This window comes from Rhinolophus sinicus, chromosome 3, assembly GCF_057876585.1.
Source record: "Rhinolophus sinicus isolate RSI-liver-muscle chromosome 3, RSI-T2T, whole genome shotgun sequence".
Lineage (NCBI taxonomy): Eukaryota > Metazoa > Chordata > Mammalia > Chiroptera > Rhinolophidae > Rhinolophus > Rhinolophus sinicus.
The window spans coordinates 120,277,022-120,302,425 of record NC_142503.1 but is presented as its reverse complement, the minus strand read 5'-3'; the positions used below and the strand labels follow the sequence as shown (position 1 = coordinate 120,302,425).

General features: G+C 35.1%; 1 protein-coding gene across 7 annotated transcripts in view; it reads left to right on the top strand.

Moving 5' to 3' along the window:
- AKAP6 (A-kinase anchoring protein 6) overlaps window positions 1-21,620 on the top strand; it is a 475,966-nt gene extending 454,346 nt beyond the window's left edge. For all 7 annotated transcript variants that reach the window (XM_019754539.3, XM_019754535.3, XM_074328130.2 and 4 more), the window contains one exon: window positions 1,862-21,620. The gene's annotated coding sequence lies outside the window, so the exon portion shown is untranslated. The remainder of the gene's footprint in view (window positions 1-1,861) is intronic.
- Window positions 21,621-25,404: the final 3,784 nt, after the last annotated feature.

The window sequence follows — 25,404 nt, the reverse complement described above, 5'->3', positions numbered from 1 at the left end:
ACCAAGCTAAATAATGAAGATTTTGTTGGGCATCACACACTCACACACACCACTCCCCCACCCCACCCCAGATCTATGTTTCAGCCAATGTGGCCTGCCCCTTTCCAAGTGGACCAAGTTGAAAGAGTTGATTATCCAGCGAGAATGTAAATACCAGCATTTAGTCAGACCAGATTTGCCTCACCTAAGGATTCCCTGCTCAGTGGCCAGATTACAAATGAGTCATGTTCTGAGCATTTGAACAATGCTCTTTCTTGAGTTGCTGCATTATTTTACTATTCCAAACTTCATCCCATCTGTTCCTGTCTCTCTTCCCAGCTTCCTGTGGCTCCAGCCAAACCATATTAGCTAAAGACTTTCTGGCTCTTAAACAGGTTGCGAGTATAGCAAGAAAGAGAGCAAGACCGACAGAATGAGAATGTGCGGTTCTAAGGGGAGAATAAAGCAACCTGACGTCAGACTTCCGAACTCGGCTTAAGCCCTGGCACGCAAAAGGCCGCTTTATTTGAGAGCTTGTCAGAGCACCTAAAGTAATTGCGTTGCCTTAACCTGGAATTGAGTTGTTGCTCACATTCAGCAGGTTGCTTTTAGCCTCTTAGAGATAGGCAGAACCAATTGAGTTTGGAACAAATTTGTGTCTGAGCCATCTGAGGTACAGAAATAATCGACTCATTCTCATTTGCACAATGCTGTCCGTACCTTAAATGAAATGCATTTATACTTGACATGGAAACCCCAGTTATACCCTTTTATAGGCAGGGGGCTGCAACAGTTGAAAGTCTCACAATGTTATGAATACGAGTTCTGACAATTAATTTCGCGAACTCGCTGAGACGACGTTTCTAACCTTTTTTGATATCAGAGGGGTTATTCATTATGAATTTGTACCAACTGGACAAACAGGTAGCCAAGTTTACTATTTGGAAGTGCTGAAAAGGCTGCATGAAAAAGTTAGATGACCTGAACTTTTTGCCAACAGGTCATGGCTCTTGCATCACGACAATGCATCAGCTCACATGGCACTGTCCGTGAGGGAGTTTTCATCCAGTAAACAAATAACTGTTTGAACACCCTCCCTACTCACCTGATCTGGCCCCCAATGACTTCTTTCCTTACCCAAAGATAAAGGAAATATTGAAAGGAAGACATTTTAATGACATTCAGGACATTAAGGGTTAATACGATGACAGCTCTGATGGCCATTCCAGAAAAAGAGTTCCAAAATTGCTTTGAAGGGTGGACTAGGCACTGGTGTCAGTGCATAGCTTCCCAAGGGGAGTATTTCGAAGGTGACCATAGTGATATTCAGCAATGAGGTATGTAGCACTGTTTCTAGAATGAGTTCACGAACTTCATTGTCTGACCGCGTATGTCACCACTATATAATAGTGGAATTGTTCAATTCCATGGTCACACATACAGTTGTTGCAGGAAGGATTAAACCTGAGAGCCTAGGTTCTCTAGCTGGGAATCACTTATTGATACTTTGCTGCATCACTTGGCAGCCTCACATTTTCATAGTGATTTGAGGCTATCTTGAGTGTTTGAAACTGAGTCCACAAGCAAAAGAATAGACGAGATCCAGGGGAAAAGTCAAATGATTATTTTTCTTGTTTTCTTTAAAACCTTGTCTTCTTTTTTAATCAATGTATTTTTCACATTGATTGATTCTGAAATTTTTTGTCCATAATGTGAAACTTGGGCTATTAAAATCACTTTATATTTTATGTATTGTTTTATTTCAGAATATTAGCTGATAGTCCCAAAATGGTAGCCTTCAATGGTTCCTCAAAGGTCTGGGTTTTGTCAATGAAACAGACATTTCTGAAACCTTTTCTTGTACCTTTTTTGTTTCTTGTAGGTACGCCTGGCTGCAACTCTGGGGTGGCCTCATACTCCCACCCTGGGCTGGTCTCTGCTCCATCACGTCACTGCCGTTTGTTACACTGAACTCTCCCAAGACGACCCTTGCTTCCGATTGCAGTTTGTCCATATAAGCCTTGTGATCTGGATGTGTGCACTGGTTCTCTTGAGGTGACTGTCTCTGAAGCTGCTTGTTCTCCCATGGGTTCCTGTCCCAAGCTACCTCTACCAGCCCCGCCTCTCCAGCAAGACTGTTCTGTTTGCCTCCTCCCCTCCCCATCTGCTCTTTAAAGTTCTGCAGCTCACCAAATTGATGGTCCATTAAATTCACCTGTCTGGAATGAACCCCTGCCAGTATTTGACCAATTTCATGTTCAATCTGAATTTTTTTTTTTTTTTTGTAATGGTAGGATGCCTATGTTTATTGAAATAGAATTTTACCTAAAAGGCCAACATTTGATTTGATTGCAGCATAGAGAAGAAACACTGGTCCTTCTTTCAAAATTAAGCAACTTTTAAAAGCGCCATTTTATTTCTTTTATTTAAAAAATAATAATCTATGCAGCACTTCAAGAAACAACTGTATGGTGTTGTATATTATAAACTGGTGACATTGTACTATTAAATTATGTACAACATTTTTGTTTTTTATGCTTCTTGAGGTGGTAATGAGAAAAAGTTTTTTTAAAAAAGTGTGCCTTGCTGTATTTCTTATACCATTTATTAAAAAGCTGCTTTCACGGTAAAATTAGGTTGGTTTGAAAGGAGGAAATAGCAAGGTTAAGATGTGTGAATAATTTCTGTATATATGTATAACCAAGTACAAACACTGATGTATAATGACAGTATGAAATGCTTTCATGTTTGTGATGTCTAGTGATGTGGAAAATATAAGCCTTAAATCCATTAGATCGCATGGTAATTAAAATTGGCATAATAAACATAGCTTATTAGGGGAAAAGGAAAATTAGTGATCTCTTCTACCTGTGTTCTTTACCAAATTATTGCATCTGGTTCTGGAAAATATATAACATATAGCAGCTTCCACAATATTTATATTGCATCAGAGGCTTAAAATTACTTAAAGTAGGGTCTACACATGAAGCCTTCACAATTTTCAAAATCTTTCTGATCACTATAAAGATCTTGGAACACAAATGATTAAATGCCAGTTCCCCTAAACCAGTAAAAATATATCGTTTTATTTTTTACATTTCTACATATCATTAATGGTTTAATGTTGGCTTTCAGGATACTTAGTACATCTTATATTGCTTTTATATAATTCTTTTGAATGTGTTTGATAGAAAGATGGTAGAAAAGTATAGAAAATTTGACTCTTATTTTCCTTTAGACTATAAATTTCACGTGTATTTATTTTGTGTAAAAGAAATTAGCTAAGAAATATTCCATTTGGTCTTTACTGCTCTCGTTAAATGCATTTATTAATTTATGTTCTAACACCTACTAAAGTGCCTGACACGGTAGGTATTCAATAAAAATTTGTTGAAGTATTGAATTAGGTAATATTGATGACATTTATCTCTTCCTTTTGAGAGACCCACTCTAAAACATGTAAACAACTAGAAAAAGATACAATGCAATTAGAAAACCACACCATGTATAATCAATTGATATTAAATTTCAAAAAGAAATAATGTTATGGAGTCATATAGTCACAGAAATGACAATCATTCATCCAACTGACAGTTTATTAACACTTTTAATCTGTAAGGCATTCTTAGTTGCAGGGGATGCAATGATGAATGTACTCCCTCAGGAGGCTTACCTACATTACAAGGAAGTGAGCACACACATGAGATGCACTAGTTGTCCTGCAGGTAAGGGAGAGAGCAAAGTGATGAAAGAGGCAGAAAGACAGAAGCAGCAACGAGGGACGAGGAGGAAGAAACAGGCTAGATGAGAGCAGAAAGTGAGACATTAGACAATTAGTGAAGCTTATTGCAGGAGCATAGGAGAAAAGGTAAGTTGGGAGACTTAATGAAGGGCCTTCTAAATGGTTAAGTTGGAGCTTTTGTGTGTGACATGCTAGGTAGTAAGGAAATGTTGTACAGGCTTTGTTTTACACCTGATTTTATTTATCATTAGATCTTTATTAATAGTGCACCAAGAACATTTTAAAAATACTAGTCTATAATTCTACCATTCTAATGGTTATTTGTATTTTCATGCCCCTTCTAATCTTTTCCATCCATATTTCTAAATTGATGAATCATTTTAGACTTTTGAATAGCAAGGGGTTTTAGGCAGACATCTAGTTGCAGTGTTCAAGATGATTACAGGGGGAAGAGATTAGAGATAAGGTCTTGTTAGGAGGCAGCTGTAGAAAATAAGCTAGGCTTGAGAGGATAGCAGAAGATAACAGGGACAGTGGCCCAGGATGTAGAGAAAGAACAAATCCTAGTATCCTTGAAATACCTATGAGCATTCTGGATCTCTGTTGAGGTACATTATCTTTTTATATACTGAGACAACCTACATTTTTCTTGAGTAGTAACTAATGCCAAGTTTACGTCTCTTGGTAAAACATTCAAAGAACAACCAGATCGTGATACTGTTCTGTTTACCTGTGGTATGCTCATTGAAGACCTTCAGGTATTGAAAATATTTGCTTGTTAACAATCTACTTAGTATTAACACTGAATTTGTAGAATGACTTTCAGGTTTCTTGAACAAAGTTTATCCAGGTTGGAAGGGACGGAATAGCCTCAAATCTCTTGGTCTACGTAGGCGCTACCTCCCCAGTCACCCTTGAAAATGGTCACACCAGCTCAGTCTGCACACTTCCAGTGACAGTGGTTTATCATCTGTTAAGGCAAAATGTCCCACTGTTGGGCGTGTCTCTTTGTTAGAATGTTATTTCTTAGGTTGCTAAATTCTGCATAGGACCCCTCTCCCCCATCTTTAATTTTGCTCACTGGCCCTAATTCTTTCCTGATGAGCTGCTCAGAGGATTTCTACCCCTTCTTTCTTTGGTATCCCTGAAGATAATTGAGGCCAGTTATTCATCCTCTCCCAGCTGCTATGATTTTTGTTCTTTAATTCCTTCAACAGCCCTTCATATGTTCTCAGATCTATTTCAACCTGAGTGAATGTTAACAGACAGAATCCTTGAAATTTGGGGAGCTGTCTTCATCATCATATATGTAGAAAAGTATCTGAACATTTAAGTGGTAAGTTTTCTCTAAAAATATATTCAAGATATATGTTTATTCTATTATTGTAAATTTCAATAAATAAATAAATGAATACATAAATAAATAACTAAGAATCCATTACTTCCTTCAGTGGCCCAGTCCAGTGCCAGAGTCATCATGAATCTTTTCCTTACATCACATCCAAACCTTACCAAGGAGGGTCCCCCTCCATTTATTTATTCATTTTTCATTCAGTCATTCAACATTCATTCATTGAGTGGCTACTTGTGTGAGGCACTGTTTGGCCTTAGAGATACAAAGATAACTAAAACATGGTCTCTGCCTACAAAGGTTTACAGTTTTTCTTGTGAAAGTGCCTTTGACGTCCTTGAATAGATTGATTTCTCCAAATTAAATGATGACCCATTGATTTTGTTTCCTATCTAGTTTCTCTACATTTAAAAAAGCCTAGTGAGCAAAAATAGTATGCAGAACTATCTGGATCTGACTACTAGAAGAAGTGAAGTGTTTTTTGTATTTGAAAGTTTTAATTACAGAAAAAAATATATTTCGGATCTCTGGTCATTAATGAAATATGCATCTTACACAACAACAGAACAATCTAAATTTGAGGCTTTTGAGAAGCTGAGTTTGAAATGTTGTTGTTGTTGTTTGGTTCGTCCACCATAGGTTTCACCCATGCTGTAATTCCTGGAAATAAATTAGATGAAAATAATAAAACAGGCTGAAGTGATTTAGCTATTACTTACAAGTTAAATTATGTTCATTTCCAAATGAAATTGGTATTTTAGAATATTAATGAATACATTATTTTTCAAGCACTACAATTTTATATTTCAAAATTTTCTGACTTGAACCAACTAAAGTTACAACTGTGTCCTTTTTTCTATACTGTTTTCAATTTTTATTTTGAATACTTTCAGACCTATATAAAAGTTGAATGAGTAGTAAAATATTTGCATACTCATCAGTCAAATTCATTTGTTGTTACTATTTTACCACATTTGCTTCATCTCTCTCTGCACACACACACACACACACACACACATACACACACACACTTTTGTGTGTGAATGAACCATTTTAAATTAAATTGCAAATCATAACACTTCATCTGTAAATGCGTCAGCATACGTCACTTAGTAAAAAGGGCATTATTCTATAAGTCTATAGTTCCATCCTCACGCCCAAGAAATGTAACATCAGTATAATAATATCTGATACTCCACATTCAACTTTCTCCAAATACCCTAATTAAAGTATTCTCCAAATACCTTAATAATGTTCTTTTATAGTGGTTTTTGTTTTAATCCATGAACCAAACAAAGACCACACATTGTGTGGGGACAGAGCCAGGAGTGCAGTTTTCAGGCTCTCGGTCTCACGTGGAAAGGTGCTGGCTCAGGTAGTAGATGGCCATCAGCTGTGGCTAGTTGGCCATCAGCTGTAACCAGTGAGCTATTGGCCACCAATATAACTGCTGTGGCTACACTAGCAGCAAATGGGGGCTAGCAGGAAGATGGTGGCTGAGCTAGCAAGCACAGATTGCAGTTAGCAGGGCAGATTGCAGCTAGCAAGTGAGATTGGTTCGCAGAGAGAAGTGGATGGCAGGTTGTGGATAGTTTGGCTCCTGCCTCCTGTGTCTCCAACCCAGCCGCCAGCAAGAATATAATGGTATGACTCCCCTACCTATGGCTCCGTGGGTGTTCCTTTTTGGCCTCAGCATATCCTGTGTTCTTGTGTGGGGAGCAGGAGCTGAGACCCCACATGACACCCCACGTGACACATTGCTTTTAGGTTTTGTGTGTTTTTAGTCTTCAACAATTTCCCTGCACGTTTATTCTTTTTTTCTTTAGTCTTTCATAACTGACACTTCTGAAAGAGTCCAGGCCAGTTTTGTAGCATGCTCACAGTCTGGATGTGTCACAGTCTGGATGCTGTTTTCTCATTATTCAACTCAGGGTAAACTTTTTTGTCAAGTATAGTACATAGGTGATGTTGTGTTCAATAGTATCTCTTTAATGAAGAGTGAATGAGTCACTGACATTCTTGATATGTCTTGAAGTTCACAGCTTACTCCTATAGCTCATGCTTCATTAGTCTATGGCAGGGGTCAGCGAGCTACAGTTGCCTCCTTTTGTTTGGCTTCTGAGCTAACAATGGCTGAAAAAAATCAAAGAATATTTCCTAACATGAAATTAGATAAAATTCAAATTTCCGTGTCCATGAATAAAGTTTTATTGGAACATAACCACACCTCTTTGTTTACATATTGTCTATGGCTGCTTTTGCACTATTACTGCAGAATTAAGTAGTTGGGATGGAAACCATATGGCCTGCAAAGCCTAAAATATTTCTATTTGGCCCATTACAGTAGAAGTCTTCCCATCTCTGGTTTATGGTATTCTAAATGCTGACACCATTTTCTTAGAGGTAGATAGACTTCTATTTGCAAAATCAGTGTAACATATTAGTATCTGTAATAGTTATTTTTTGCTTTCTATATTTTGAGTTCTCAATTTCCATTTCATGTTAACCTTAGTAAAATAACATGTACTTTGTTTCATAAACTTGGATTGTTCCACATCCACAGTTGTTTTAAGGATTTAAATTTAGTTTATTTACTACAGCTTGGCTTTGATTGATTTAGAGGGTTAGTCAATTACAGACTAAGTCATTTGTTCAATCAAAACCATCAGGAAAATTGACACAGCTAAACTCACTTCAATTTACCAATAAACTGGAATCCTTTCTCTAAATGTTTTTCTAAAGCAATTAAAGGAAATTTAAATCCAGGCCAGAGTCAGTTTTTTCAAATGTAATTTTCAACCCAAACAAAGGTAAAACTTCTTGATCAAAGATTGTTTAAGATACATTTTTATTACCCAATTCCTGGTCTTAAATAATCTGAATTTACCAAGGAAATAGTATTTCTCACAGACCCTGCTGTGGCCATAAGTGGGCCCTGTTATTGAGTAGGATATGTTCAAATGGTAGCAGTCCTTTGCTTTTTTCCACATTCACCTTTGACAGCACTGTCACCTCCCACTGCAATGCCGAGAGAGAGGACACTCAAGGATGGCAGTTTGCCACTTTCTCCTTGAAAAGCAACTACATACCTTCCATGTAACAATGGCTTTTTAATATGAGACTTGTCATGTATTTATTTGTATTTCCAGAGTAAAATAACAAAATGATGAGTGCAAATCAGGCCCACAATATTAAGGCTTCTGTGCAAAGTCATTTTGCCAATGCCTTGAGACCAGTCTGCTCCTTGATTAACTGGCCCTCACCAAAGCAGACATCATGCAAAGATTATTTGCACCTATGTACTGAAATTACACCAGGGCCTGCATAAAGCAACTTTTCTCAGCAACACACACAACTTGGTGTTTTGCCAAGCATTCACAAGCAATTTCCAGGGAGGAAAGACTCTGCCTCCTCTCCCACTCGTGGAAGTGATCTTAAAGTGACTAAATGGAGTGATATTACTCTAAGGATAACTTTGAAGCCATTCTAATTTATACTTAGACAAAAAAAATTATTCCAAAATATTGGTACTTTATTATTGGTTACAAATGGCTTGTGACATCATGTTTAACAACCACTGATATTGAGGCTGTGCTCTCTTGATTGAATTGAAGTGCCCCAAAGCCTGGGAAACATCTTCCAAAGAACAAGAGAATCGATACCCCTGGGCACGGATGTACAGCCCCAGATGTTCCACAACCATGAAGAACTCGATCTTTCTGGTGAGTACATTCTCCCGAAAAATAGTAAATTCAAGGGAAGCAAATGTAAAATGCAAAAAAACTTGGCCTCAAATTTTCACTGGAGAAATGGTGATTTGGTCCTGGTAACTTTACCCCTTGTTAACTACAGAAGCATAAGATATGGGACATCAAGATTTTCCAGATGTATGCAAAACCTTTTGTGTCTCTACCACATAAGCTGCCATGTTCATCAAATTTGTAGACGGTGGCATTAGTCTTTCCCCCCTTCTTCATCTATTTTATGTGGGGAATTTTGACTAGGATCACCAGATATAAAATTTGGTATTTTTTACCACATCATCAAGACCTATACTAATAGATTTATTAATTTAATTAAAATTAATAAATGCACAATTTAATTAGGAATGATACTGAAGTTATTAAAACCATTTCTTTGTCCTCACACTTAACCTGCCATTAAAAAAAAAAAAATCCCAACTCCCTATAAACAAATGGACCATTACAGGCATAAAACATATTATTCAGCAAAATTTATTCAAAGACCAAAATGATTGAAGGTATTAGGAAAATAAAAATGCATAAGATACTCTTCAAACCCCAGTATTCCCTAACCACTGGTTTATAACAAATACTCTAAGGTTTATAGAATTAGTCAGGTTCTATTAGTTGATCAAGTTACTTACACTGTCAGCAATTCAAAACAAATAATTCCCTCTGTGTGCACATGTTTGCTTGCTTGCAAATGCTTCATTTATTTTAAGGTGTATTTCCATATACAAATACAGGTTGCTGAAATTTATCTTATTAAAATGGTGGGAAAAATCAAATCAGTCTTCATACTGGTGCTCTTATCCCAGCCGATCTCAATGACTGATGATGCTTACAGCAAGGTTTTGTAAAACGCAAACTCCTTAACTTTTCGGGAAACAATTCTTTCTTCACAGGGACACACTTTGCCTCTCTTCTAAATATTTTTTATCAGTGTTCTAAGTTCAGGATTATTCTTTTACCTATGATGTCTTTTCATGCAAACTATATGTAAAAGTATTTTTTAGAAAGTAAAATTACTAATTATTTATAGGTTAAGAGGCATTTTTATAGGAATGAAATAATATTTAATGAGTAATTTAAAAAAAAAAGAAACAGACTGACTGATTCAGAGTGATTGAACACCAGAATATTCTTGTTCACCAAAGAGTCTGATTGTTTAAATTATCTGTGACTTAATGGCACCTCCAACATTTTTAAACAAAATTGAATCTTTGATAATGTAACATCACTATAATAATGACCAATTATTATTTAGTATAGTAAATGAATAAGTTATAGGAAATCAAACTAAATCAGTAAACACATTTTGGGTATTATTTTTCAAATCAATCTAAATAATACTGAAATAAACCATTATCACTTGAGTGTTTTCTATATGCCAAGCACTGTGCTAAGCACATTACACACTCAATTTGATGTAATTCTTAGCAGACTCTATAAGGAAATTGAGGACTTAGAGAGGTAGGCTAGTTATTGTTTCCTTTTCATAAAAGCAGAGTATGCAGGAAAACAATATCTGTTTTCGAAACTCATTTTCTACGTAAATAAATAAGGAGTTACTTTATAGTGTCCACTTAACATCCGTTATCAGACATTGCCTGTCTGAACATATAATTCATGCCAAAACTGAAGAAAGGACTTTCATTTGAAAAAATATTTCTTATAAAAATTCTATAGGAAAAAAATGATAGCTAAATTAGCACTTGGAAAAGGCCAAAGAAAATTATATACTGTATATAATTATGCCTCATTATGACCTCTGCACATTTTCCAGAAAAGTTAGGCATTAAAAACACACACAACGGTAACACCTTAAAGGTCACAGCCTGATGAAAGAAAAACGCAATAGTTAATTATGAAGGACGAGATTAATGTTCTAGTAGGAACATACACTTTCATCGTTACATTTTGCTTGAGAAATACTTTAAAATATGCAATTTCCCTTCCATGCATTTTTGTTTCATATCTGAGAGAAGTAGTGGAGAGAGACAATTCTTTAAAGTACAAGTAGAAATTAAGTTTAAATGTGATAAAATGAAAATCTCAGCTTCGCTATGATCCCTGGCATTCTTTTTGTGATTTTTTTTCTTCACATGGGTCTTTTCTCCCCTGAGGTTTTCTAGCTTTAAGAGTAAATACTGAAATCTGTTTACAAAAAATTGATCTCAAAATTTTTCATTGTTTTCGAGAGCTATTTTCTAAGATAGCAAAGTTCCTGTATCGTGGTTTTTGGGTTTTTCCCCTGGCAACACTCCTAACTATAAACATTTAAAATAACAATCAATGACTTAACTCTTCATTAGAAAATAATTTTAGATTTATAAAATACTGCAAAAATAAAAATAGTACGCTTTACCCAGGCTCATCTATTTTTAATATGTTAGGCCATTTGATTTATCATTTTCTATCTATCCAATAATCTAGTGTTGTGTTTTTTCTGAACCATTTGAAGATAAGTTACATACATCATGGCATTTTATTCCTTAATACTTCATTGCATTTTCCCAATAGGAATATGGGTATATTCTCTTACATAACTATAGTTTAGTTATCAACTTCATAAATTTACAATGATAGATTATAGTTATCTACTGTAACTTTCACATTCCAGTTTTGTTAAAGTTCTTAATAATATCCCTTGTAGCATTTTTTCCTTCTTCAGTGCACAATTTGGGTATAGAATTTAGTTGTCATATTTCTTTAGCTTCTTTTAATCTGGAAATGTTTCTCCAGCCTTTCTTTGTCTTTTGATGATATTGACAATTTTGAGGAATAGACTCTCCTTTTGAAAATAGATTATTTCTCATTTTGTATTTATCTGATCTTTCCTCATGATTAGATTGAAATCATGCATTTGCAGTAGAAATATTACATAGGTGATCGTTCTGTCCTCAGGGTATCGTATCTGGAGACACACAGTGTCCATCTGTCTCCCATTAGTGATGTTCATTTTAATCCTTTTGTGGGGAAACACTTTAAAACCATGATAATATCCTGCCCCTCCTTGAAATTTTCCCTATATTTAGCATCCGTTGATAATTCTTGTCTAATCCAATCCTTAAGATATTGCAAAATTATGATTTTCCAACTCTACCACTCTACATTTATCAGTTCGTCCTTGATATTCCACTGTAAGTAAGATACCTCTATTCCTCTTATTCATTTATCTATTTGCCATGGGTATGAATTCCTTTTTTCCAAGTTATGTGTAATTCATTACTGTACTTTATTTTGGTGCTCAAATTGTCCCCCACTTGGGAGTGAGAGCCTCTTCCATCCAGCTCTTGTATTCTTGACATCTTTTGAACAATCCCTTACTTTGTGGTATAACAAGGAGTTCCAGTCTTATTTTGTACCTACCTGTCCAGGCCTTGAATCAGCCATTCGTCTGCATTGGCTCTTTTTAGTAGAGATAGGTATGCTGGACCGCTATCTGAGTGCTATTTGTGCTTATGGCTACTGAAGTAGCTTTGCTTCTTGATTCAACACTTTAAGCCACCAAAGCTAGAAAATACACGAATGTGTACATACATACATGTACACACACATACAATTATATATGCAGAAAGACATACATACATGTGTGTATATATGTATGTTACATACACACACAAACTTGCATATACACATACATATACTTGTTTTAGAAATAAGAAGTTCGCAGAACCATATGATTTCACTGATATGTGGTATATAAACCAAAAACAACAAAAGAACAAGACAAACAAATGAGAAACAAAAACTCATAGACACAGACAATAGTTTAGTGGTTACCAGAGGGTAAGGGGGGTGGGGGGTGGGAGATGAGGGTAAGGGGGATCAATATATAGTGATAGAAGGAGAACTGACTCTGGGTGGTGAACACACAATGGGATTTATAGATGATGTATTACAGAATTGTACACCTGAAATCTATGCAATTTTACTAACAATTGTCACCCCAGTAAATTAAAAGAAAAAAAGAAAGAAGAAGTTCGCACTAGTTGCTCCAAATTCAATCATGCATTCACCATCCCACCTGATTCTTTATTGGCTTCTCTGGTTCCATATTCTTATTTCCCTTCTTCCCCCATGAGAACCCTGGGCACCAACAACATCAACACATTCACTCATGTGCTGAGTAATATAATGCATTTAAAATGGCTTCTGAATTGCTTCAGAACTATTATAACAAACAAATGTGCTAAAAAGAGTTCAGGATTCATTTGCAATTCCCTCATCCCCACATTCTCCTTCCCAGACACCCCACCCAGCTCAAGATTGAGGGGCTGTGGCCAAATACTCTGTTTCAAAGTTCTAAGTTCCTCTGTTACTAAGCTATTGGCTCCTTTCTCCTCCTCTTCCCTCCCTCTCTCCTTCCCTTCCTCTTCGATTTCCCTCTACAAGTGATTCCCTAGTCTCCTGTCTCTTCCCGAGACTCCATGCCACTCTCACCCTTACCAACAACTGGCAACTTTTTCTATGTCTAAAGACATGCTTAAGTATCTGGTGTCATCGAAAACTCTCTCTCAAAACTGTTGCCTCTGAACACTGTACAAAGACTCCCAGCTGGAGGGGCTGGTCAGGATGAAATCCATCCAATATTCTGCTAGCCAACTCATGACTGCATGCATGTGGGAATAGTCTAACCAAGGCAAGAGGAAAATTTTCCTAATTTTCCAAAAGGCACCTAGAGTCTAACAGCAGCTCTGTCCTGAATCCTTTCCTATCCTGTTGTCATCATAGCTCTCTATCCTACAATGTTTGAATCTCAGAGGTTTTATACCAGTGTCTCCCTCCCACTTGCTCTCCCTCTACAGTCTTATTTCTACCTCTTCCACTGTACTAAACCTGCTCAACTACAATTCCGCAAAATTATAAACCTACTTGGCAGCAAAGAAGCTTTTGGCAATTGAAGCCTTTCTTGAAAGTCATTTTTTTTTTTTTTTTTTTTTTTTTACTTCAGAAGGCTACTGTTCTCTTCTTTCCCTGTTACTTTTTGACACACGTGTCTCTTTTTTCTTGCCTTTTCTACTGAGTTCTTTCCCCAGGTTTCCTTCTTAACCTTCCTCTCTTTTCACTCTATAGTTGCTATCTGAGGTATTTTCTACTCCCACACTTTCAATTTACTCTGGGGGTAGGACTCTACCATTTAATCTCTAGGCTTGGCTTTCCTCAGGAATTCTAAGTCTAGGTCCATTTCTTCAACTCTTTGCTCCTGGTGCTTTCCTTAGGACCCCATACTTTAAAACAAAATTTGTAATTTTTTTACTCTTTTATGCAATTATCCATGTCAGATGATGATATTAACATTTTCCTAATTGTTCAAGATTCAAACTCTGGAATCTCTCTCTCTCTCTCTCTCTCTCTCTCTCTCTCTCTCTCTCTCTCTCTCTCTCTCTCTCTCTGTCTTTCCCCTTCCTCCAAATATGACTAGAAACGTCGTAGGGGTTCTTCCCCACATTTTGAAGTACAGTTTAAATAATTTCCATTCCCACTGCCACCCTGATGCCGAGACTCCCATGACTCACACATGTCCCATGGCAATTATTTTCAGATTCCTTATTAATTTTTGGGTCGCTCACAGGGCTTATCACTTTGCCTCACATACTTCATTTCATCAACTCCTTATGAGTATCTAACTGTGTGCCCTACTAGAGCTGTAGACGGTGCTTGTGCAACATATGATATAGCCTTCTCTTGAAGGTGATTTAGCAACTTTGGGATTCTCAGTGTTTAGTCTGTAGAATACTCACCTGAGAAGCTTGTAAAAAATGCAGATTCCCAGTCCTCACCTTGATTCAGATCCAGTAGACCTGGCATAAAGCCTCATAAATATCCCAGGTTATTCTTTTGCAGGTATTACATTGACTTCACTTTCTAAGATATGCCTCCCAACAGTCCCTAATCTAGTACCCAATCTATGTTAAAGAGATGATATTTTTCATATGCATTTATATACTATTTCCAAAAGTGATATGATGGGAGGCAGTTTACAATAAAAATCACAATAAAGTGGAAAATCATTAATATAATAAAAGACATGAACCAAGAAATTAAACTGATGATGGAATAATTATTTGAAAATCCAGACTAAGGGAAAGTACTGAAACTAAGCATAAAAATTCACTCTGAGCCTCTCAGCAATCAAGGTAAAAAAGGAAACATGACCAAGGAGAGTGTTCTTTGTCTAATGATAGGAAGTAATTTTCTCCTGAATCTGAGCTTTCAAAGGAATTTGTCCTATGGGTCTTTGTTTGGGAACCATTAAATTACATAATAGGTAATACAATTTTTATTATTATTTAAAAGATATTGAGAAAGTAATTTCATTGCAAGGAGAAGGGAACAGGACTACATGTCAGACATTTTGAGGAAACAAAGACGCTGAAATGTTAGGCAACTTTTCTGATATGCACAGATAAGCAAGGATTTGAACCTGGGTCTGCTGATTCCAAAGTCAATTCTATTAAATTTTTTTTTATTATTATTTAATGTATTTAAACTAAAATCAAAAGAGTTCATTCATTTCTCCCACCCGTACCCCCGCCTGTGTCATCCACTAGTCTGTTCTCTGTATCTATGAACTTTGTTTTAAAATTTTATTTACTTTTAGATTCCACATATATGAGAACTCATGCAGTACTTATATCTCTGTCTGACTTATTTCCTGTAACATAATGCCCTTGAGGTCCATCTATGTTGTTAAATGGCTGAATAATATTCTATTGTATATATACTACAGTTTCTTTATCCATTCACCCATTAATTGACACTTAGGTTGTTTCCACAGCTTGGCTATTGTAAATACTCCTGCAATGAACATGAGGGTTCATATATCTTTTTGAGTTAGTGTTTTTGTTTTATTCAGATAAATACCCAGAAGTGGAACTGCTGGATCATATTGTAGTTCTATTGTTCATTTTCTTTATGAACCTCCATACTCTTTTTCCATAGTGGCTGCACCAATTTACATTCCCACCACAGTGCATGAAGGTTGCCTTTTTCTCCACATTCTTGCCAATGCTTATTATTTCTTCTCTTTTTCATACTAGCTATTCTAATAGGTGTGAGACAGTATTTCAGTGTGGTTTTGATTTGTCTCCCCTGATGATTAGTGGCATTGAGCATTTTTTCATGTACCTCTAGGTCATTTGTATGTCTTCTTTGGAAAAATGTCTATTCAGATTTTTCTGCTCATTTTTTAAGTGGATTGATTTTTTTGTTTGTTTATTTATTTATTTTATTTTTTTGCTGCTGAGTTGTTTGAGTTCTTTATATATTTTGGATCTTAGCCCCCTATCAGATAATATGATTTACAAGTATCTTCTCCCATTCAGTACGTTGCCTTTTCATTTTGTTGATGGTTTCCTTTGCTGCACAGAAGCTTTTTACTTTGCTGTAGTCCCACTTGTTTATTTTTGCTTCTATAGCTTTTGGTGTCAGATTCAAACAAGTATCACCAAAAGGTATGTCAAGGAGTTAATCACCTGTGTTTTCTTCTAGGAATTTTATGGTTTCAGGTCTTTCTTTCAAGTACTTAATCCATTTTGAGTTAATTTTTGTGTATGGTGTAAGATAGTGGTCCACTTTAATTCTTTTGCATGTAGCTGTCCAATTTTCCCAACACCATTGATTGAAGAGACTGTCCTTTCCCTATTGTGTATTTTTGGCTCCTTTGTCATAAATTAATTGACCATATATATGAAGGTTTGTTTATTTCTGGGCTCTTTTCTGCTCCATTGACCTATAGGTCTGCTTTTATACTGTGCTGTTTTAATTACTACAGCATTGTAATATAGTTTAAAATCAGGCAGTCTGATACCTTCAGCTTTGTTCTTCTTTCTCAAGATTGCTTTGGCTATTTGGAGTCTTTTATGGTTCCAAATTTTAGGATTGTTTGTTCAATTTTTTTGAAAAATGCCATTGGAATTTTGATAGGTATTGCATTGAATCTGTGGATTGCTTTGGGTAGTAGGACCATTTTAACAGTGCTAATTCTTTCAACTCAAGTACATGGAATATCTCTCCTTTTATTTGTCTTCCTCAATTTCTTTTTTATTGTTTTGTAGTTGTTCAATATATATCTTTTACCTCCAAGATTACATTTATTTCCTAGGAATTTTACTCTTTTTGATGAAATTATTGTATTAATTTTTCTTTTTCGTAACTTATTATTAGTGTATATGAATATAACAGATTTTTGTGTATTGATTTTGTAGCCTGCAACTTTTCTGAATTCATTTTTTCATTCTAACAGTTATTTGAGGAAGTCTTTAAGGTTTTCTATACACAACATGTCATCTACAAATAGTGACTTTTTTTTTTTTTTCTTTCCAATTTGGATACTTTTGATTTCTTTTTCTTGCCCAATTGCTTGGCTAGGATTTCCTGTACTGTGTTGAAAAGAAATGGAGAGAGTGGGCATCCTTGTCTTGTTTCTGATCTTGGATAAAAAGCTTTCAGCATCTCACCATTGAGTGTGATGTTAGCTGTGGGCTTGTCATATATGGCCTTTATTATGTTGAGATATGTCCCTTCTATACCCACTTTGTTGAGACTTTGTATCATAAATGGATGATGAAGTTTGTCAAATACTTTTTCTCTGTCTGTTGAGATGATCATAGGATTTTTATTCTTCAATTTTGTTTATGTTGTCTATCACAATGACTAATTTCAGATTTTGAACCATCCTTTCATCCCTGGAATAAATCCCTCTTAATCATAGTGTATGATTCTTTTAATATATTGATGAATTTGGTTTGCTAATATTTTGTTGAGGATTTTTGCCTCTATGGTCGTTAGGGATATTGGTGTGTGAGTTTCTCTTCTTGTAGCATTCTTGTTTGGTTCTGGTATCAAAGTAATTAATGCCAGCCTCATAAAATGCGTTTAGAAGAGTTCCTTCCTTTTTTGTTTTTTGGAAGAGTTTAAGAATAAACATTCATTCTTTGAATGTTTAGTACAATTCAACAATTAAGGCATGTTGTCCTGGACTTTTGTTTGTTGGGAGGTTTTTGATTACTGATTCAATCTCCTTACTAGTATTTTGTCTGTTCCCATTTTCTATTTCATTGTGACTCAGTCTTGGAATATTGTGCGTTTCTAGGAACTTATCCATTTTGTTCAATTTGTTGGCATATACAGCAGGTCCTTGAATACTATTGTTTCATTCTATACCATTTTGTTATAGGAACTTAACTTTTGTTTATATCAATTAATCTATAGTAAAATTGGTTTCATTTTACATTGTTTTGCTTAAAGTTACAGAACCTATAGATGATGCTATTTAAGACTTACTGTAATTGCTCATAGTAGTTTCTATGTACTTTTGTATTTCTGTGGTATCATTTGTAACATCTTTTTTATTATTTGAGTCTTCTCAATTTTTTCTTACTAAGTCTATGTAAAGGTTTGCCAATTTAATTTATCTTTTAAAAGAACCAGCTGTTAGTTTCGTTGATCCTCTCTATTGTCTTTTAACTCTCTATTTCATTTACTTCTCTAATCTTTGTTATTTCCTTCTTTCTACTAACTTTAGGCTTCATTTGTTTTTATAGTTCCTTGAGGTGTAAAGTTAGGTTGTTTGAGACTTTTCTTGGTTTTTGAGATAGACATTCATTGCTATGAACTTCCCTTTTAGAACTGCTTTTGCTGCATTCCATAAATCTTAGTATGTCACATATCCATTTTCGTTTGTCTCCAGGTATTTTTTATTTCTCTTGATTTCTTCTATGATTCAGTGGCTGTTTAGTAGCACATTGTTTAATCTCCACATATTTGTGAATTTTCCAGTATTCTTCATGTAATTAATTTCTAGTTTTATATCATTGTGGTCAGAAAAGATGCTTGATATGATTTCAAACTTCTTAAATTTATTAAGACTTGTTCTGTGTCCTAATATATGATCTATGTTAGAAAATATTTTATGTGAACTTGAGAAGAATGTGTATTATTTTGCTTTTGGATGAAATGTTCTGTAAATATCCATCACATCTAAAGTGTCATTTAAGACCAATATTTCCTTATTAATTTTCTGTCTGTATGCTCTATCCTTTGATGTAACTAGGGTATTAAAGTCCATACTATTATTCTAATGCTGTCTATTTCTGTTAATATTTACTTTATATATTTAGATGTTCCAGTATTGGGTGCATAAATATTTAGAAATGTTATATCGTCTTGCTGGATTGACTCTTTTATCATTATATAATGCCCTTCTTTGTCTCTTACTACATTCTTTGTTTCTAAGTCTATTTTGTCAGACATAAGTATTTTGTCAGACCAGCATTCCTCTGAATTTCATTTGCATGTAGGTGGGTCTGGGTTTTCTTGTTTGTTTTGTTTTTTATCCTATAGCCACCCTATATCTTTTGATTGGGGAATTTAATCCATTTATATTTAAAGTAATTATTGATAGGTATGTGCTTATTGCCATTTTCTTGTTTTCTGTTTGTTTTTGTAGTTTCTCTCTGTTTCTTCTATTGCTCTCTTTCTTTGTGCTGTGTTGGCTTTCTTTGGTAGTATGCTTATTTTCCTTTTTATGTTTTGTGTATTTACTATAGGCTTTTTCTGTAGTGGTTACTATGAGGCTAATATATAACAACTTATATCTATAATAGTCTATTTTAAGTTGATCACTATTTAAATTTGATCCCATTGTAAAAGTCAGCATTATTCCTCTCCCCCCATTTTTTATGTTTTGACATCACAATTTATATCTTTTTATCTTCGGTATCCCTTAACTAACTATTGCAACCTAGTTATTTTTACTATGTTCATCTTTTAATCTTCCTCCTAGCTTTATAAGTGATCGATCCATTACTTTTACTACATATTTACCTTTCCAGTGAGATTTATTCTTCCATACATATTCTTGTTACTAATTAGTATGCTTTCCGTTCAGCTTGGAGGAGTCCTTTTAACATTTTTTGTAAGGCTGTTTTAGTGGTGATGAACTTCTTTAGCTTTTGCTTATCTGGAAAACTCTGTCCGCCCTTCACGTCTGAATAACTTTGCTGGTTACAGTATTCTTGGTTGGAAGTTTTTTTCTTGCAGTACTTTGACTGTATTATGCCACTTCCTCTGGCCTCCAAAATTTCTGCTGAAAAATCTACTGATTATCTTATGGAGTTCCCTTTTATGTAACAAGTTGTTTTTCTCTTGCTGCTTTTAATATTCTCTCCTTGTCTTTAACTTTTGAAATTTTTATAATGTGTCTCAGTGTGGGTCTCTTTGAGTTTCTCTCATTTGGAACTTCCTGGACTTCTGATTAGTGAATTTTTCAGCCATAATTTTTTTTCAAATAAGAAGAAATGCTAGTTTCAGTAATACCTGACCTGTTCAAAATGCTAATAAAGGTGTTTGAAAAAAAATGATATAATTTAAATCCTTTTTAAAAAAGAACTTTGCTCATCATAGACCTGGACACTTGAAACCTATATAATTTTACTAACCAGTATCACGCCAGTAAATTTAATTTAAAAAAGAACTTTGCATAGAGCTACTTTTTACAATAAGCTTAGATGAAAACTGGAGGCTTAAATATGGTTGCATTTTTGAGAATTTTGAAGATGAGTGATTGGTGGGTCCCTTCAATAATCTCTTCTAACTATCAATAGTCTCAGTGACGCTTTTGATGGGAGACGAATAATAGACAATTCAAAATTGAGATTACTATCCAGTTCCACTCACTTTTTGACTGAAGAAAGATCTGATGTGTGGATGACAAAGATGTTATTTCCTTGTAAAATAAAATGATTTTTATAATAGTTTTACCTTAATGGAGAATAATTTCAAGTGTATACAATGGTGAGCCAAGCAAGCAGTTTCAAACAGATCAAGGACAATTCTCACAAAGCAATTCAGTGTCTGCACAAATAGATGGAAATGTCAGAACTCTGTACCGTAAGGCAAAAAGAACATGCCTATCTTAAAAGTTTTGGAGGATAAAAGGTACCAAAGGTCCCTGTTGACTATGGAAGATGCTTAACATGACTCCTGTAAAACGTTTAATTTTGAGATCACCTGCATACCAATGGTTAATCAGGTAAATCACAAATTGTGACCCTAGGGAACTATGTATGGTGATCAGTTGAGCAGACTAGTTTAATGTTATCCATTTAGATGTCAAAGTGTGCCTACCAAAATTGGTCATTTTGGTTTTAGAAGAATTACTATTTAGCAGCTTTTCCTGATGTAAGTTAGTCAATAGGTTGAATTGCTAGTCAAAGCCACTTCGATGACCACATAGTCATCAACACATGAGAGGTGCTTGTCCTGCTGTGACTAGGTCATTTAAAGACAATTTGTTCAGTTATAAAATTAAAAGGAGGGCACTTGGGATCCAGCCCTGTTTTATGCCATTTAAAATAGACATTTCATCTGTCAAAAAGAAGGCCTTTCCTATCCATGTTAATTTGTGCCATATTGTCCAGCAGTAATGGCTCTGAGAGAGAATTATAAGCCTTGAATCTATGTTGAGATCATACACTTAGGCCTCTTTATGGATTCAATGACCAATGATAAATCAATAACTTCCATGAAAAGTCTTAAAATGCTCCTAATTGATTGAAAGACTGCAGTGTATCTTCAGAAGTATAAGCTGCATGCTGATTTCTCATCTCTCTTTTAATTGTCTGAACTTGATTTCCTAATTTGCCCTCATTCCTCTTCTTCTATACTTTTTTATGTTACTTTAACATAGTCTTATAGCCTAAATTAGCTTTCTGTTTTATTGGATCAACCAAATATTTCATTCTGTAAATATATGAGTGATCTAAATGTTTGCTAAATAAAAGAATGGGTGAATGAATGCATGGAGGAATATTTTCTACTTCAGTTATGATCACATATAAAGTCCCTAACCATTCAATTTGGAGACACAGAAAGAAGAAATAAAAGGTCAAAGAACATGATGAATGTGTTCTGTGTCCTTTAGCTCAAGAGATTGTTTTGGATTTCTGTCAAGGAAATTTGGAATCATATCGCTCAAGATTTTCAAGGTACAGATTGTTGAAAATGGATGGGCTTCATCATCACTTGTCATGAAGTTACAGACCTTGTCACATTGGCCAAGCCATTCTAATGTTCCAGTTGGATTCCTCTAATGTTCTTTTCCTGAGGAAAATCCAAAGAACACCTAGACAGTCTGAATACTATTGACTGTAAATTCCTTAATTTTCTCATTTCTGTCCTGGTTCCCATGTGTCTATCTAGGTGTTGTATTTAGCCTCTAAACAATTTTCAGTTAATTAATAACATATTTGTAGTTAGATGCCAGCTCTTGTTCAGTACATTACACAACCAAGTCAATGATTTTCCATATTTTTTACATCATGGTAAACATAAGAGTGATGATATCATCTGCTAGAATAAATGAAGGAGCCTGTTCATGGTGATGGGCATTATGGGCCACCATGGAGGCTGAGAGGGTCCAACCAAAGCACAATGGAACCCCTCATTCTGGTATCTAACAGAAATAATTTGGGAAAGCTCTAGTGTTCAGTATACAGTAAAATCTTGGAGTAGAAAGTAGTTATCAGGTCCAGTTTTGCATTCCCAGTAATTAGATTTAATTACTCTACACCTCCAAAATAGTGGTTGTTTATCCTATGTTTGAAGATTTCTAGAGTTGTTGAGAGACTGTCCTGCTGTGGAAACACTGTGTACAGAAATCCTTATGTCATCCACCTTGCTCTCCACTATTTATAATCAGCTCCTTTATCTTCTCTTAAGTAAAAGTGAATATTGTCATAAAAACTATCCTTCAAAACCTCAAGTAAGTCATTTGTCAGTTTCTTTTTAGGTAAATAAGGCCAATCCTTTCTATCTTTCTTCTCAGGGCTGCTTTCCTACTTCCTCAATATTTTATTTTACTTTATGTTTGCTTCTCTAAATTTACTCTGATTTCTCCACATATTCTTTTAAATACAAAAATCAAAACTTGACAAATTAGTCTATAAAAATCTGGCCATCACAGCATATGTTCATATGGGCCTACTTAATCTCTTACTGTGGTCCAATGACATTCTCAAATATTATTATTTCACTGTAAGTGTAGTTGAGTGATAGCACTTACACTTATTCTTAACAAACAGATGAGCAAATGTGAACAAGGGACTCAAATAATAAAACTATAAACATTAAAATTAATCATTGCTGTTATTAAGTAAAACACTATACTTAATAGTGCTTGACAAATGGTATCTCATTTGACGCTCACAACAACCTAACAGGTAGATAGATAGATAGATTAGCATTCCCATTTTATAAATGAGGAAACTGAGGCTCAGGAACATTAGGTTACTTGTGCAGCATTGGTCTTGGATTCAAGCAGATTAATTCTCTGTCCACTGTCACTTATTGTCTCCCCAAGAACAGTAGTTCAGAATAATGATCATCAGACCTTTTTGCACTGTGTATATTCTTCTGGTTCTTTTTGTAGAAGCCAAATCATGTTAAATGGAGAATCCTATCTCAAATTTTATCAATTATCTCCTTAAGAGGACCAGTACAACTTTAAAAGAGTTAATGCTCCTCAAAATATGCTTCTAAATATATTTTTCCTAATCTAGTACGGTCATTTTTATATTGAGGTATACTTGACATAAAACATTATATTAGTTTCAAACGTAGACTATAATCACTTGATATTTCTATCTATTGCACAATGATCGCCACCATAAGTCTAGTTAATATGAGTCATATATAGTTATAATTTTCTTCCTGTGATGAGAACTTTTAAGATCTACTTTATTAGCTACTTTCAAATAGGCAATGCAGTATTATTAACTATATTTACTATGCTGTACATTAGATCCCCACGACTTATTTTTTTTATAACTGGAAGAAGTTTGTACCTTTTGGTGCCCTTCACTCATTTTACCCATCACCCCACCCTCCACCCCTCACTTCTGAAAACCACCAATCTTTTCTCTGTTTCTATGAGCTTGTTGTTGTTTTTTGTTGTTGTTAATTTGTTTCCTGGTTTTTTTGTGTGTTTTGGGGGCTTTTTTTGGATTCCACACATCAGTGAGATGACAAAGTACTTATTTTTCTTTGTCTGTCGTATTTCACCTAGCATAATGCCCTCAAAGTCCACCCATGTTTTCACAAATGGCACGATTTCATTCTTTTTAATGGCTGAACAGTACTCCATTGTATATAATGTACTACAATTTATTTATCCATTCATCCATCAATGGACACTTAGGTTGTTTCCATACCTTGGCTATTGGAAATAATGCTGCTATGAACATGCAGATCTCTTTCTGAGTTAGTGTTTTTCTGTTTTCAGGTAAATACTCAGAAGTGGAATTGCTAGATCGTATAATAGTTCTATTTTTCCTTTTTTTTTTTGAGGAACCTCCATACCCTTTTCCATAGTGGCTATACAAATTGCATTCCCAACAGTGCATGAGAGTTCCCTTTCCCTCATACCCTTGCCAATATTTGTTATTTCTTGTCTTTTTGTTAATAGCTGTTTCAACAGTTGCAAGGTAATATATGATCATGTTGCTTCTAGGAAAAACCTTATTAAGCAAATAGTTACATAACACTCATACTATGTGTCCAAATACTCTTCTAGGTGTTTTACAAATATAACCTACATAAGCCTTCGAAGTAGGCACGAGGATGTTAAACATGGAGACACTGAGCACAAAGAAGTTAAACAATTGCCCAAAGTCCCAGAAATAGTATGGGAGTAAAGTTGGGATATGAACCTAAGACCAAGCCCTTAACCACTCTACAATCCTCTGTTGCTTGCTGAGCAATGTTTATTTATAGAATGTATGATGACCATTTAAATTCTGTGACTGAATTTAAAACCATCAGGTGTGTGTTTGTTGGTAGCTATGTGTAGGCAGACATAGACACGCTGATACACCTTTTGAAAATTTAAATGGAAATTAAAATAAGCCCTCTTAAACAGAGATGGCTTTATTCATAGTAAGAAATGTATGGTCAGACACACATACAAACCTCAGGTTTCAAAGCTTCCAGTGCAGTAACATAAATAGGAAGTCATCAAAACTCTCCCTAGTTTGGGATACCTGAGTTTTCAAATGGACCCAAAATTTGGTGTCTTGACTCAAACTCAAGCAGTAGAGCCAAGACAGGGCTGAGAGTCCCGTAAATGACCCTGGGCTTCCCCATCCTCATGGCAAACTGAGGGGCTGTGAACATATGTGGGTGTCAAGTTGGCCTCTGCTTTCATCATTGCAGAGGACGCTATTCAGCTTTGATATAGCTGTCATGATTTGGTGGCAACTGCATAAATACACCACAATTATTTTACATTTGCAAATGTTGGTCATCATAGCTCTCATACAAAGGCTGTTCAATTCAACTTAAACAAGAAATTTTATCCATGACACCCTCTACCTGGTTAATTTGAAATAACGTAATTTGAAATATATTGGGGAGTTTCTTTATATGTAATTTCCCTATGACAGGCCTGGGGCATTTTGATCTTTATTGAAATCAGCATACATTTCCATATGGGCAAAGAAAAGAAAGAATATTCCTTCTTTGAGCTTATGTAAGCACCTAAAACAAGACACCAGCAGTCAGAAACCAAGTAGAATTTTGAAAGA